Genomic DNA, 16088 nt, shown 5'->3' on the forward strand with positions numbered 1-16088 from the left:
CACGGTCTCAATGGGGATAGCTGAGCCGACTACACTGACTGTGCTAGTGGCAGACTCCACTAAGCTGGCAGGCTGGCTAACAGCCAGTGTGGTTAGATAAAGGAGAGTCTTGTCTTTAAAATGGTGTAAAATAGTCATATGTTTGAAAAATTGAAGTTTTCGGATTTTCGAGGAGTTTGTATTTCGCGCCACGCCCTATCATTGGATATTGGAGCGGTGTTCCGCTAGTGGAACGTCTAGATGTAAGAGGTTAATTCTACCAGAAAGACAGCCATCCTAGAAGAACCTAAACCACTCAATAAGAAACAAATGATGAGTTTTCTTGGAATGATTAACTATTGCCGTGCGTGGATACCCCATTTTGCATTACATACAGGGAAGCTTAGTGAGTTGATATATGGTAAAGCTATGGCAGCAAAAGATAAGATCAAGTGGACAGATGAGGCTGAAAATCAGTTTGTAAACATTAAAAGTTATTAACATCTAGCTCAGTACTGGCGTTTCCCAGACATGATCGCCCCTTTACCCAGACAGTAGACTGTAGGGAGGGGTTCATGACATCAGTACTGACCCAGAGACAAGGGGGAAAAAATAGGCCTATTGCTTACTATTCCTCCTGATTAGATGAAGTAGCCCAAGCCATGCCACAATGTTTGCAGTCTGTGGTGGCAGCAGCTCAGGCAGTTGAAGACTCGGCATCTGTTGTGCTCTATCATGATTTGACTTTAAAAGCTCCTCATGCCGTATCCATACTGTTGTTAGAACATAAGATGGCTTACATGTCACCAGCTAGACATTTGTCTCATATGATAATTCTTTTGAACATGCCTAATTTGACAATAGGATGTTGTACTACTCTGAACCCCTCAACATTAGTTCCTATTGCAACAGATGGCAGCCCACATGATTGTGTAACAGACACTGAGAAAGTTGTCCTACCAAGACCCGATTTGACTTATCTAGCTTTACCTGATGGGGAACTGACTATGTTTGTAGATGGATCATCAAGAAAGAACCATGATGGCACTAATGCGACAGGATATGCTATAGTTACAGACACAGAGGTCTTGGAAGCAGAGCCGTTACCGAGAAACTATTCAGCACAATAAGCAGAAATAGTAGCACTTACCAGTGCGTGTCAGTTAGGGACAGGAAAACATATTACTATTTACACAGACAGTGCCTATGCATTTAACACAGTACACATATTTGCAGCCCAATGGAGAAACAGGGGAATGATAACCACTTCTGGGAAACCTATTACACACGCTCAGTTGATTTTGAATCTATTAGATGCTGTACTTTTGCCAGAAAAGTTAGCTATTTGTAAATGTGAGGCCCACATTAGAGGGACAGATAGTGTCAGTAACAACAACAGAAAAGCAGATGTGGAAACGAAAAAGGCAGGTCTTAAACCGCAGCCGTCGACACAGCAGTTCTTAACCTGTTGGGTCTAGGGGGCAGCATTTGCACGTCTGGATAAAAAAAATGTACCCGATTTAATCTGGTTACTAATCCTACCCAGTAACTAGAATATGCATATACTTATTATATATGGATAGAAAACACTCTAAAGTTTCCAAAACTGTTTGAATGGTGTCTGTGAGTATAACAGAACTCATTTGGCAGGCAAAACCCTGAGACATTTTCTGACAGGAAGTGGATACCTGATGTGTTGTATTGACTTTAAACCTATCCCATTGAAAAACACAGGGGTTTAGGAATATTTTGGCACTTCCTATTGCTTCCACTAGATGTCACCAGCCTTTACAAAGTGTTTTGAGTCTTCTGGAGGGAGATCTGACCGAACAAGAGCCATGGAACGGTGATGTCCCATTAGACACCTGGCGCGCTAGTTCATGTTGGGTACCCTCGTTCCAATACGTTATAAAAGAGTATGCATTCGTCCACCTTGAATATTATTCATGTTCTGGTTAAAAAGTCCCTAATGATTTATGCTATACAACGTTTGACATGTTTGAACGAACGGAAATATATTTTTCCCCTCGTTCATGACGGAAGTCCGGCTGGCTTACATCATGTGCTAACGAGACGGAGATTTTTGGACATAAATGATGAGCTTTTTTGAACAAAACTACATTCGTTATGGACCTGTGATACCTGGAAGTGACATCTGATGAAGAGAATCAAAGGTAATGGATTATTTACATAGTATTTTCGATTTTAGATCTCCCCAACATGACGTCTAGTCTGTATCGCAACGCGTATTTTTCTGGGCGCAGTGCTCAGATTATTGCAAAGTGTGATTTCCCAGTAAGGTTATTTTTAAATCTGGCAAGTTGATTGCGTTCAAGAGATGTAAATCTATAATTCTTTAAATGACAATATAATATTTTACCAATGTTTTCTAATTTTAATTATTTAATTTCTGACGCTGACTTGACTGCCGGTTATTGGAGGGAAACGATTTCCTCAACATCAATGCCATAGTAAAACGCTGTTTTTGGATATAAATATGAACTTGATAGAACTAAAAATGCATGCATTGTCTAACATAATGTCCTAGGAGTGTCATCTGATGGAGATTGTAAAAGGTTAGTGCATCATTTTAGCTGGTTTTATGGTTTTGGTGACCCTGTCTTTGACTTGACAAAACATTACACACAACTCTTGTAAATGTACTGTCCTAACATACTCTAAATTTATGCTTTCGCCGTAAAACCTTTTTGAAATCGTAAAACGTGGTTAGATTAAGGAGATGTTTATCTTTCAAATGGTGTAACATAGTTGTATTTTGAAAAATTTGAATTTTGACATTTATTTGGATTCAAATTTGCCGCTCTTGGAAATGCACCTGCTGTTGATGGAGTGCACCACGGGTGGCACGCTAGCGTCCCACCTAGCCCCAAGAGGTTAAAAGAGGAAGTAAACATAGACAAAGCTATATTAAAATTGTCAGTCTAGAGCACCAGTGAAAGGGATTTCGAAATGGGAGAAGTTAGGAGCAATTTATATAAGGACGGTATTTGGTATCATGGTAAGTTACCAATACTACCTAAGTCATTGTTTAGATATGTGGCAAGATTGACACAGCTCACTAAAAGTGGCAGTAATAAAGCCTCTCTTGAATAAGCGGAATCTTGACCCAGAAATTATAAAAACTATTGGCCTATATCGAATCTTCCATTCCTCTGAAATATTTTAGAAAAAGCTGTAGCGCAGCAACTCACTGCCTTCCTGAAGACAAACAATGTATACGAAACGCTTCAGTCTGGTTTTAGACCCCATCATAGCACTGAGACGGCACCTGTGAAGGTGGTAAATGACCTTTTAATGACGTCAGACCAAGGCTCTGCATCTGTCCTCGTGCTCCTCGATCTTAGTGCCGCTTTTGATACCATCGATCACCCCATTCTTTTGGAGAGATTGGAAACCCAAATTGGTCTACATGGACAAGTTCTGGCCTGGTTTAGATCTTATCTGTCGGAAAGATATCAGTTTGTCTCTGTGAATGGTTTGTCCTCTGACAAATCAATTGTAAATTTCGGTGTTCCTCAAGGTTCCGTTTTAGGACCACTATTGTTTTCACTATATATTTTACCTCTTGGGGATGTCATTCGAAAACATAATGTTAAATTTCACTGCTAACCTACAAAGCATTACATGGGCTTGCTCCTACCTATCTTTCCAATTTGGTCCTGCCGTACATAACTACACGTACGCTACGGTCACAAGACGCAGGCCTCCTAATTGTCCCTAGAATTTCTAAGCAAACGGCTGGAGGTAGGGCTTTCTCCTATAGAGCTCCATTTTTATGGAATGGTCTGCCTACCCATGTGAGAGACGCAGACTCGGTCTCAACCTTAAAGTCTTTACTGAAGACTTATCTCTTCAGTAGGTCCTATGATTAAGTATAGTCTGGCCCAGGAGTGTGAAGGTGAACGGAAAGGCTGGAGCAACGAACTGCCCTTGCTGTCTCTGCCTTGCCGGTTCCCCTCTCTCCACTGGGATTCTCTGCCTCTAATCCTATTACAGGGGCTGAGTCACTGGCTTACTGGTGTTCTTCCATGCCGTCCCTGGGAAGGGTGCGTCACTTGAGTGGGTTGAGTCACAGATGTGGTCTTCCTGTCTGGGTTGGCGCCCCCCCTTGGGTTGTGCCATGGCGTAGATCTTTGTGGGCTATACTCGGCCTTGTCTTAGGACGGTAAGTTGGTGGTTGGAACCATCCCTCTAGTGGTGTGGGGGCTGTGCTTTGGCAAAGTGGGTGGGGTTATATCCTGCCTGTTTGGCCCTGTCCGGGGGTATCATCGGATGGGGCCACAGTGTCTTCTGATCACTCCTGTCTCAGCCTCCAGTATTTATGCTGCAGTAGTTTGTGTCGGGGGGCTAGGGTCAGTCTGTTACATCTGGAGTATTTCTCTTGTCTTATCCGGTGTCCTGTGTGAATTTAAATATGCTCTCTCTAATTCTCTCTTTCTCTCTTTCTTTCTTTCTTTCTTTCTTTCTTTCTTTCTTTCTTTCTTTCTTTCTCTCGGAGGACCTGAGCCCTAGGACCATGCCTCAGGACCACCTGGCATGATGACTCCTTGCTGTCCCCAGTCCACCTGGCCGTGCTGCTGCTCCAGTTTCAACTGTTCTGCCTGCGGCTATGGAACCCTGACCTGTTCACCGGACGTGCTTGTTGCACCCTCGACAACTACTATGATTATTATTATTTTATTATTATTTGACCATGCGGGTCATTTATGAACATTTTAACATCTTGACCATGTTCTGTTATAATATCCACACGGCACAGCCAGAAGAGGACTGGCCACCCCTCATATCCTGGTTCCTCTCTAGGTTTCTTCCTAGGTTTTTGACTTTCTTGGGAGTTTTTCCTAGGGGAGTTTTTCCTAGCCACCGTGCTTCTTTCACATGCATTGCTTGCTGTTTGGGGTTTTAGTCTGGGTTTCTGTACAGCACTTTGAGATATCAGCTGATGTACGACGGGCTATATAAATACATTTGATTTGATTTGATTTAAAACGCAGCCGTCGACACAGCAGTTCTTAACCTCTCTAGGGTAGGGGGCAGTATTTTCACATCCGGATAAAAAGCGTACCCGATTTAATCTGGTTATTACTACTGCCCAGAAACTAGAATATGCATATAATTGTTTGATTTGGATAGAAAACACCCTAAAGTTTCTAAAACTGAATGGTGTCTGTGAGTATAACAGAACTCATATGGCAGGCCAAAACCTGAGAAGATTGTGTACAGGAAGTGCCCTCTCTGACCATTTCTTGGCCTTCTACACCCTCTTTATTGAAAACAGAGGATTATTTCATATTATTTCCATTACAATCCACCCTATTGGCAAAATATTTCACATACACTATAACACATCTATTTTTATTGGATTCGGAAATGTCACACAAAATCAAACTAGATCAAAGAAAACGAATACATGTATTTTCATTACATAATTATCAATGACTGTTCTAAGCCTATGTCCAGTCATAACTCTTCAGATTAGGATTTTTGCTATGACCTTCATTTAGAGAAACAGTCTTCCTAAACATTAACCTGTTAGTGCTAGGGGGCAGCATTTGCACGTCTGGATAAAAAAAATGTACCCGATTTAATCTGGTTACTAATCCTACCCAGTAACTAGAATATGCATATACTTATTATATATGGATAGAAAACACTCTAAAGTTTCTAAAACTGTTTGAATGGTGTCTGTGAGTATAACAGAACTCATTTGGCAGGCAAAACCCTGAGACATTTTCTGACAGGAAGTGGATACCTGATGTGTTGTATTACCTTTAAACCTATCCCATTGAAAAACACAGGGGCTGAGGAATATTTTGGCACTTCCTATTGCTTCCACTAGATGTCACCAGCCTTTACAAAGTGTTTTGAGTCTTCTGGAGGGAGATCTGACCGAACAAGAGCCATGGAACGATGATGTCCCATTAGACACCTGGCGCGCGAGTTCATGTTGGGTACCCTCGTTCCAATACGTTATAAAAGAGTATGCATTCGTCCACCTTGAATATTATTCATGTTCTGGTTAAAAAAGGCCCTAATGATTTATGCTATACAACGTTTGACATGTTTGAACGAACGTAAATATATTTTTTCCCCTCGTTCATGACGGAAGTCCGGCTGGCTTAGATCATGTGCTAACAAGACGGAGATTTTTGGACATAAATGATGAGCTTTTTTGAACAAAACTACATTCGTTATGGACCTGTGATACCTGGAAGTGACATCTGATGAAGAGAATCAAAGGTAATGGATTATTTACATAGTATTTTCGATTTTAGATCTCCCCAACATGACGTCTAGTCTGTATCGCAACGCGTATTTTTCTGGGCGCAGTGCTCAGATTATTGCAAAGTGTGATTTCCCAGTAAGGTTATTTTTAAATCTGGCAAGTTGATTGCGTTCAAGAGATGTAAATCTATAATTCTTTAAATGACAATATAATATTTTACCAATGTTTTCTGATTTTAATTATTTAATTTGTGACGCTGACTTGACTGCCGGTTATTGGAGGGAAACGATTTCCTCAACATCAATGCCATAGTAAAACGCTGTTTTTGGATATAAATATGAACTTGATAGAACTAAAAATGCATGCATTGTCTAACATAATGTCCTAGGAGTGTCATCTGATGGAGATTGTAAAAGGTTAGTGCATCATTTTAGCTGGTTTTATGGTTTTGGTGACCCGGTCTTTGAATTGACAAAACATTACACACAACTCTTGTAAATGTACTGTCCTAACATACTCTAAATTTATGCTTTGCCGTAAAACCTTTTAGAAATCGTAAAACGTGGTTAGATTAAGGAGATGTTTATCTTTCAAATGGTGTAAAATAGTTGTATGTTTGAAAAATTTGAATTTTGACATTTATTTGGATTCAAATTTGCCGCTCTTGAAATGCACCTGCTGTTGATGGAGTGCACCACGGGTGGCACGCTAGCGTCCCACCTAGCCCATAGAGGTTAAAGATGGTCTCGTCTAACATGGGCTCCTCATAATTGAATGACTCCTCCACCAGGCTCGGCGGTAGGTATTTGTCATCCCACTGGTCTGAACTTGGAATCGGTCCGTATCTCACCATCTGCTCCGTCATCGATCTCTCCAGAGCCCTGGAAATGAGACCTCTCGCACAAGGGACCAAACAACTACCACATAATATCAACACAGTCATACAGGTGAAAGCAGCCCACAACACAGTGATTACAACCTTTTTCCATTTCCCAAACATGAGCTATATTATCAGAAATGTACGTACAGCAATGAACCTAATCATTCTACCTACACCATCCTCTTTTGCCAGTAACATATCGAGAGTCAGTCTATTTTACCAGGTCATGGTCATGAGGGAGGTGGCGGATAATTGGTCAGAGAACCTCTTTACTGCATCCCCGTTTTCATTCATGAATCTCTGTTGATTATAAAAGATGTCATTAATCTCATCCACATTTTTATTTATTGTCAACCACCAAAATAATGTAGTGTTAAAGCCTTCACATATTTGATTCATAACTTTGTATTTATCTGGAACTTCCCTTAGGACGCCAATAGCATCCATCTAGACAAAGCTAATCCCATCCTGATCAAAACTCCTGTGCCTTGTTTAGCCTCCTATAACTGGCCTCTGATGACTAACTCGAACTGGTTGGACCAATAACCCCAGGGCGCAAGTTCCTAACCATCCTTTGTGGTCATTTCTGTCGTATGCGTCCTTTGCTGGTACTAGCCCACCCTTCATCAAATATAGGTGCTGTGAGGTTAAGAATTTTCTATTCATCTTTCAAACCAAATTCAGTCACATTAACGATTACTTTCAGCCATTAAAATCATATGAGTTCTCGGTGCCATTCTTGTATCTATAACACTGGTACTCATCAGGAGTTAAGGTGAACCGAGGTGGGTTGGCTGAGTACTTCAATCTGGCCAACCCCAATTCCTGTACAGTTGTCTTCTTTCCCAGGAAATTGTTTAATGCTTACCTTAAATTCTACATCTTGATCTTCTTTGATTCCTTATTCTGTATGTCACTCATCAGTGTATTATATAGTTTATATTTTCATTCTTATAAATGACAACGGTGTCATATGATTAGTACCGGAAGGTGGTGGATCTGAATGTATCAGAAAGATTAGACTATGATGCAGCTCAGAGTCTCTACTCTTCCCAAAAACCGCTAACCCTCTCCTGCCCTTAGTCTCTCTGCTAGGTACCACCCCATACTCACACCTACATTACATTTTAGTCATTTAGCAGACGCTCTTATCCAGAGCGACTTACAGTAGTGAATGCATACATTTCATACATGGCCCCCCGTGGGAATCAAACCCACAACCCTGGCATTGCAAACACCATGCTCTACCAACTGAGCTACAGTTGGCTCTACCAACTGAGCTACCAACTGAGCTACAGCTACCTCTAGGAGCACACACAGTGATGAACGGTCGGGATAGGAAATCTTCGTTAAGGAGGTAACCCCCGGACCCTGTTGGTACTCGGTTCTTCTCCTAACTCTGTGTGTGGTCAGCAGTGCTCATATGTGTACATACCTTCTTGCAGTGGGTAACGTGGACCCAAGTGACTCTCTCAGCTTTTCTAATGGCAAAGGCAGTGGTTTAACAGCACCTGGTATGGGCCTTCCCAACAGGGCTGCTTCCAGTCTTTTCTCCTCAGGGACTGGATCCACACCCAGTCTCCTAGTTGTACTGAGTGAATCACCTTCTCCTGTAATTCACCTGTTGGACACAAAATCTTGGACATACGGGTTTGGTTAACAAACAGTCTTCTCATGTGTCTGTTAGTATATCTTCAACTTCTATGTCTTCCTGTTCTGGTATCTCTAACTCTGGCATTCTATAGGCTCTACCTGATTAGCTAAACTGTCATCCATCATTTAAAGAGATCCCAGTAAACCAACTCTAGGGATAATATCTTGACTTAATATTTTAGTTACCATAATCATGTCCACCAAGTAAGTTGGGAACGCTTCTACCCATTTGCTATACTTATCTATTATTGTTAAACACCCCTTCTTCCCCTCAAATCTAAAATGAAATGTATGCATTCACTACTGCAAGTCGCTCTGGATAAGAGCGTCTGCTAAATGACTAAAATGTAAATGTAAATGTCAATCGGAATAGTTCACTAAGTCCATTTCCAAATGTTGGAATGGATATTCTACAAAAAATGTTTTTGTTTAAGTAATTATCCTTGTTTATCCTAACCTGTTCTATCACCTGCTCTACCATACTCCCCCTATTTATACATGGCTCAAGCCATGTATCAATATTGCTGCATATCTAAACAAATTATCCTTATGTCAGCCCTTCTCTTGTAGGATTGCCCCCTTTCATTTTCCACATGTCCAATTCTCCCTGGGGCATTCATCCTTAGCTACCCTGTAACAATTCTCTGTCAAGTGTCTTATTTAAGATTTATCTGTGCTGCTTTGTATGGTTTTAAATGCCTATGTGCTTGTCTGTGTAAACAGTCATATCTCTTCTTAGCGAATTTACCAAACATAAACTTAAAATCAAAACTAAAATACATGCCAAATGGAGCCGATAGTCTCTCCATGAATTAATATCCTAACTAAGCGAACCAAACTAAATTCTCTTCCTATCTTCTATTCTTATTATGTATTTTCTGTCTGTCCCAGTATTATTTCTGTCCTCACCTGTTTATAATTTAACTATGCTGGTCCGTTGGCTTAGAATATATCCTAATACTTGACATAAGTCTACCATTATTAAACTTATTCAACAACAAAATATAATAATACTATTATATTAATTCCACAGCCTTGTTGTGTTAAATCTCTTCCACTGAATACAACCACAGCTGACTTCCTAAGGGAAAATAAACGTATCTAGATAATGTAAAAAGTACCCCTAATTATCAAACGATATTCACATAACATAATCAGATCAAAATTATTAATCTAAACTACTCCACAAAGAAAAATTATTGTACCCTTATCGTCATTCTGTCTTCTCATTGGTTCAAATTATCAATTGTGTCTAAGAACTTTAACTCCATCATAATTATCAGTTCTACAAATGTCCTTAAAGTCAGTATCACAAATGACCTTAAATTCACCATCCAAATGGCTTTTCAATGTGGCTGATCAGACCACACAGGGAAGCCACTAGAGGGGTCAAAAGTCATACCACCCTTTCAGAACCGTGTTTCTTACTACATTAGACAAATGAAAGCTAAGAACTTTATCTACATTTTGTATCCCAGGTTCCCAGGACATTCCCTATCAAAAGAATTTCACGTGTTTAATTAAAACTCAGAAAATAAAACTTAAACGATTCCATGGGTGAATAACTTCTAAGATTCCATGTGTGTATACCCATTTAAGATATCCTGTCCCTTGGAATTTGAAACGCTCCTTTTTCCAGAAAATACAACCACTTGGTCAGCATTTCATCCTACTACACCGATTCAAAAACCCAAACGTTGACTACAATAAAGCCTAATGATACTTATAATTCCATTGTACTCCCCCAATCATTAGTTTTAAACTTAATTGAACATGCGCTACCCTTGGATACAGTATTTACTTCAATCTATGAAACCCCATATTTTAACGTACTACTTGACTAATTTAACCCAAGATTGCTTAAAACCTTAAAACCTGTTAGGGCTAGGGGGGCAGTATTTGCACGGCTGGATAAAAAAATGTACCCGATTTAATCTGGTTACTAATCCTACCCAGTAACTAGAATATGCATATACTTATTATATATGGATAGAAAACACTCTAAAGTTTCTAAAACTGTTTGAATGGTGTCTGTGAGTATAACAGAACTCATTTGGCAGGCAAAACCCTGAGACATTTTCTGACAGGAAGTGGATACCTGATGTGTTGTATTACCTTTAAACCTATCCCATTGAAAAACACAGGGGCTGAGGAATATTTTGGCACTTCCTATTGCTTCCACTAGATGTCACCAGCCTTTACAAAGTGTTTTGAGTCTTCTGGAGGGAGATCTGCCCGAACAAGAGCCATGGAACGATGATGTCCCATTAGACACCTGGCGCGCGAGTTCATGTTGGGTACCCTCGTTCCAATACGTTATAAAAGAGTATGCATTCGTCCACCTTGAATATTATTCATGTTCTGGTTAAAAAAGTCCCTAATGATTTATGCTATACAACGTTTGACATGTTTGAACGAACGTAAATATATTTTTTCCCCTCGTTCATGACGACAAGTCCGGCTGGCTTAGATCATGTGCTAACAAGACGGAGATTTTTGGACATAAATGATGAGCTTTTTTGAACAAAACTACATTCGTTATGGACCTGTGATACCTGGAAGTGACATCTGATGAAGAGAATCAAAGGTAATGGATTATTTACATAGTATTTTCGATTTTAGATCTCCCCAACATGACGTCTAGTCTGTATCGCAACGCGTATTTTTCTGGGCGCAGTGCTCAGATTATTGCAAAGTGTGATTTCCCAGTAAGGTTATTTTTAAATCTGGCAAGTTTATTGCGTTCAAGAGATGTAAATCTATAATTCTTTAAATGACAATATAATATTTTACCAATGTTTTCTAATTTTAATTATTTAATTTGTGGTGTTGACTTGACTGCCAGTTATTGGAGGGAAACGATTTCCTCAACATCAATGCCATAGTAAAACGCTGTTTTTGGATATAAATATGAACTTGATAGAACTAAAAATGCATGCATTGTCTAACATAATGTCCTAGGGTGTCATCTGATGGAGATTGTAAAAGGTTAGTGCATCATTTTAGCTGGTTTTATGGTTTTGGTGACCCTGTCTTTGAATTGACAAAACATTACACACAACTCTTGTAAATGTACTGTCCTAACATACTCTAAATTTATGCTTTCGCCGTAAAACCTTTTTGAAATCGTAAAACGTAGTTAGATTAAGGAGATGTTTATCTTTCAAAGGGTGTAAAATAGTTGTATGTTTGAAAAATTTGAATTTTGACATTTATTTGGATTCAAATTTGCCGCTCTTGAAATGCACCTGCTGTTGATGGCGTCCCACCTAGCCCATAGAGGTTAAAGCCCCTTCAGTTTGTCTGCAAACCGGCCCATTCTGTTTGCTCGGAATACCCTGCCATTATACACAACTGTGTTTAATGTGCACCGTCCCTGTAAAAATAAAATTAACTCCACCTTTAATTCACTTTAATGACTTGATATTTTTCCATGCAATGTTCAATTCACCGGTGTTACTAAACAATCAATACCACGACTCAATAACCAGAATTTATCACAAAACTTTTACGATTCCATTATTCAGACCAGAATCGCTTCCAGCCACATACTCATAGGAGTAAAATATTACCTCTTTTCAAACAGCGTTCTGCCTTTCCTCTATCGCAAGATTAATACCAATGTTACAACTGAATCTCTCATTCGGCTTCACACTTATGAAATGTCTATGACCTTAAATGTAACATGTAAATCGCAAAATTTATAAAATACTTACTACAACTTAATACTACTCCCTTCAAACCTATCCGCTCATTATAATTCATTAGATTTCAGTAACTGTCTCTTCAATTTAAACTAAACAAGCCATCAAAACGTTTGGTTTATACCTTAACAACCGTACCTTTCCAGGCAAAACACACCAACAGTTGAATAACAATCAGCACCTACATTTTTTATCCACTGATACATAGGCTGAGAAGCGAACCCGAGTCTCCCGCATGGCAGGCGAGACTTCTACCACAGAACCACCAACGCGCTATTGAACTGATGGACACTCCTCGCAAATAACCTTATTTATCAATGTCTGTAGTCATACAATTAGGCACGTACTATCGATACAATTTCCAGAATATTGCCCTAATGTAAACGTCTAAGCCTTTCCCATGCGACCGTTGACTCTGCCTCTCTCTCCTTCTACACTTGCCTTCTTCTGCGGGCTCCAGACAGCCACACCCTGGCTATGTCTAACCCTCGACATGCTGTTTCCCTGTCTTGTCCCCACATACCTTATGCATCTTTCTTACCATTAGTACCAACTTTTCCACATCCAAACTTCCATCAAATTCATACTTCCTTCTCCACATTGGACCGAAATAAATATTTATTTTATAACATTTAACTCCATGTATCGCTCATCTCCCGTTAATTCCTGCACCTCCTTTAAGGTGTTTGTTTGTTAAATTACTATCGTAGTTATTCTGCTCCTTTTCCCACTCTAGAATTTTTAGAAGGAGTATTCGTATGAATCTTAAATTATATTTTATTCTATGTGTTTTTTTTAAACTATGATTCAATTACAATCTGTGTGTACTTGCTATTGATCTCTATGTATGTGCTGTATTTTCCTTTGTCCATGTCCTATTGGTAATTTCCTCTAGGATCCCAGAATAATTTCTTTCATGACTTTTGATAGATCCATTAGGTCTCACATGTATATGGCTTTTGACCCTCTTATCCATCTCACACGCAATTATCCTCTTACCCCTGTGGAAACTTCTCAATGTGTCTATGTGTTGCAATATCTCCTTTATTCTACACCTAATTTGGACATATAATTTTATCTTCAAACTTCTATTATGCTATCCTTCCCTTGCCTTTAAGTTCCTAATTTATTAGCCCCCTTTTATCTCACCTACAACCTCACCTCCTTTCCTAAGAATTACTCCGCCGAACCCAACCGTACCCTTAATGTTACGGATCTTGCCGGTCACCCAGTATTCTAAAATTTCCCGATCCTTGCCGGGGTAATGCCTCGAACCTAATCGTACCCTCGAAGTTACGAATCTTGCCGAAAGATTTCAGTATTCTCCCTGAACCTAACCGCACCTTTGTATTCACAAATCTTTCCAGTGGACCAATACTCTATGGTACCATGGTACTAACAACACATTCACCACAGGTTTGCATGTCACATTTACATTTAAGTCATTTAGCAGACGCTCTTATCCAGAGGGACTTACAAATTGGAATTGGAACTCACAATTATGACTCTATAATATTTCTTATCTACTCATAATAATTCATAATTTGGTTCACTTACATCGAACAGGTGCTTCACAAAATTAATTTGGTTAAAGCCAATATGCAGATCTTTAGTTATTATAACAATAGGTGTCTGCTTACCTGTTTTTAGTTGTCCGGACTCTTTGTGAAGCACACCGTTCCACGATAGCGATGTCCAATTGGCTGATCAATACTCAGCGAAGTCCCTTTACCAGATCACGTCGGGGTCACCATGTTAGGTCGCGTCAATTCGAATCTGGTATCAGAACAAAATAGTCAGCACATAGTAACTTCTGATTTCTTTGTACTTTAATTAATGCAAACACTTGAAGGGTAAATAGGTGGTTCGTATATACGGGCTCCCTGTAACACCTCGCAGGGCAAAACAGAGAACTGAGTTTCACATCCTTTGCTTTTCATTAAATACTCTGACAGAGATAGTTCCCGCTCACTGCTGGCCTGTCAGAGGGAGGATGAGCGTGGTTTAAACTTACTCATCCTATCGTTGGCGTGCAGGTTGGTCCCAACCTCGAGACGCCTCCTGTTGCCGGGGCGTAGTTATTATCTTTGGCAGTCGATTTATCTTGTGACTGCACAATGCACAGTTCTCTAAAACCCCGACACCCCTCCGCATATACATTTCACCCATATCCTGCCCTTATCTTTTAACAAGCTCTTCCATATCCCTGATTTACAGCATCTGCATTCTTTCCATATGACTCAACATCCCATGAGCCCCTTCCTCTCACACAGCAGTATGCTCTTATCATATAGAGTATAAACTTAATATTATAGCATAGCTTCTTTGTTATATTATTTAGGTTATGCAAACAAATAGTTGGTCAAACCCTAACACTCACAAGGGGGGCATAACGTTACATGTACAATACTATCCCATTTTGGAAACGTTACATGGACAATACTATCCCATTTTGGAAACGTTACATGTACAATACTATCCCATTTTGGAAACGTTACATGGACAATACTATCCCATTTTGGAGACGTTACATGGACAATACTATCCAATTTTGGAAACGTTACATGTACAATACTATCCCATTTTGGAAACGTTACATGTACAATACTATCCCATTTTGGTAACGTTACATGTACAATACTATACCATTTTGGAAACGTTACATGTCCGCCCCCCTTGTGGAGGGAAATTAATATCTTAGATGGTAGCTGTAGATGGGATTCAAATGCATAATGGTATTAATACAGTGTCTAGACTACCTCTTTTGTATGAATGCCCTTCAGAATCCAAACACAGTATTGCCACGCAGCAAAATGTTGCATATAATCTTTCAAGTCAGCCTGATAAAATATTGAACAATTTGTGTACAAAGATATCTTGAAATGTGATATTAGGGCTGTATGGCAGTACTGTTACTGTATGGCAGTACTGTATTGGCTAGTGCTTTCTCCAATATGTTCTTCTATTTTACATTACATTGTATGTCGATGACATTTATCTTTAAATATTGATGTAGTACATTTACAATTACGTAATTTAGCAGACGATCTTATCCAGAGCGACTTACAAATTACAAAGTATATATATATAGATATATATATATATATTAATGCTTGTAAGACTATTCTTTGACACATTTTCTCTTCCTTTGAAATTCTTATAGGACAGAACATGGACACAATGCAATTGGGATCAAGAAGAAGGTACAGATATGTTGTAGGACAGCTGCATTTGAAGTGTACATTTAACCTACATAGCAGTCAATACAAACTGAAATCTATTAGCATACAAATGTGTGCAAATGATCTTTTGAGATCTTCTCAGAAATGAATCAAGTCCATGGAATGGATATAGACAAAAAGAGAATTCAAGGACTATCAGAGGTAGAGAGGCGAGGCAGGGGTGAGGACATCATCCTGCTATTTTGACAGTCCCTGAAGGACAATACAGAAGAGGTATCTGCTCTTATTCCTTCCCTTTCTCTAATGAATTTGGTAATAAAATTAGCAAGTGTAGTAAGATCATTGCTTTACTTTACTAGGACTGGAGACCACAGCAGCGATTCTGCTCTTGCCCAACCTCTTCAATGAGGACCCGAGTGGCCTTTATGTCCGTGACAAGGTAT

The sequence above is a fragment of the Salmo salar genome, unplaced genomic scaffold, assembly GCF_905237065.1.
Source record: "Salmo salar unplaced genomic scaffold, Ssal_v3.1, whole genome shotgun sequence".
NCBI classification, from domain to species: Eukaryota; Metazoa; Chordata; class Actinopteri; order Salmoniformes; family Salmonidae; genus Salmo; species Salmo salar.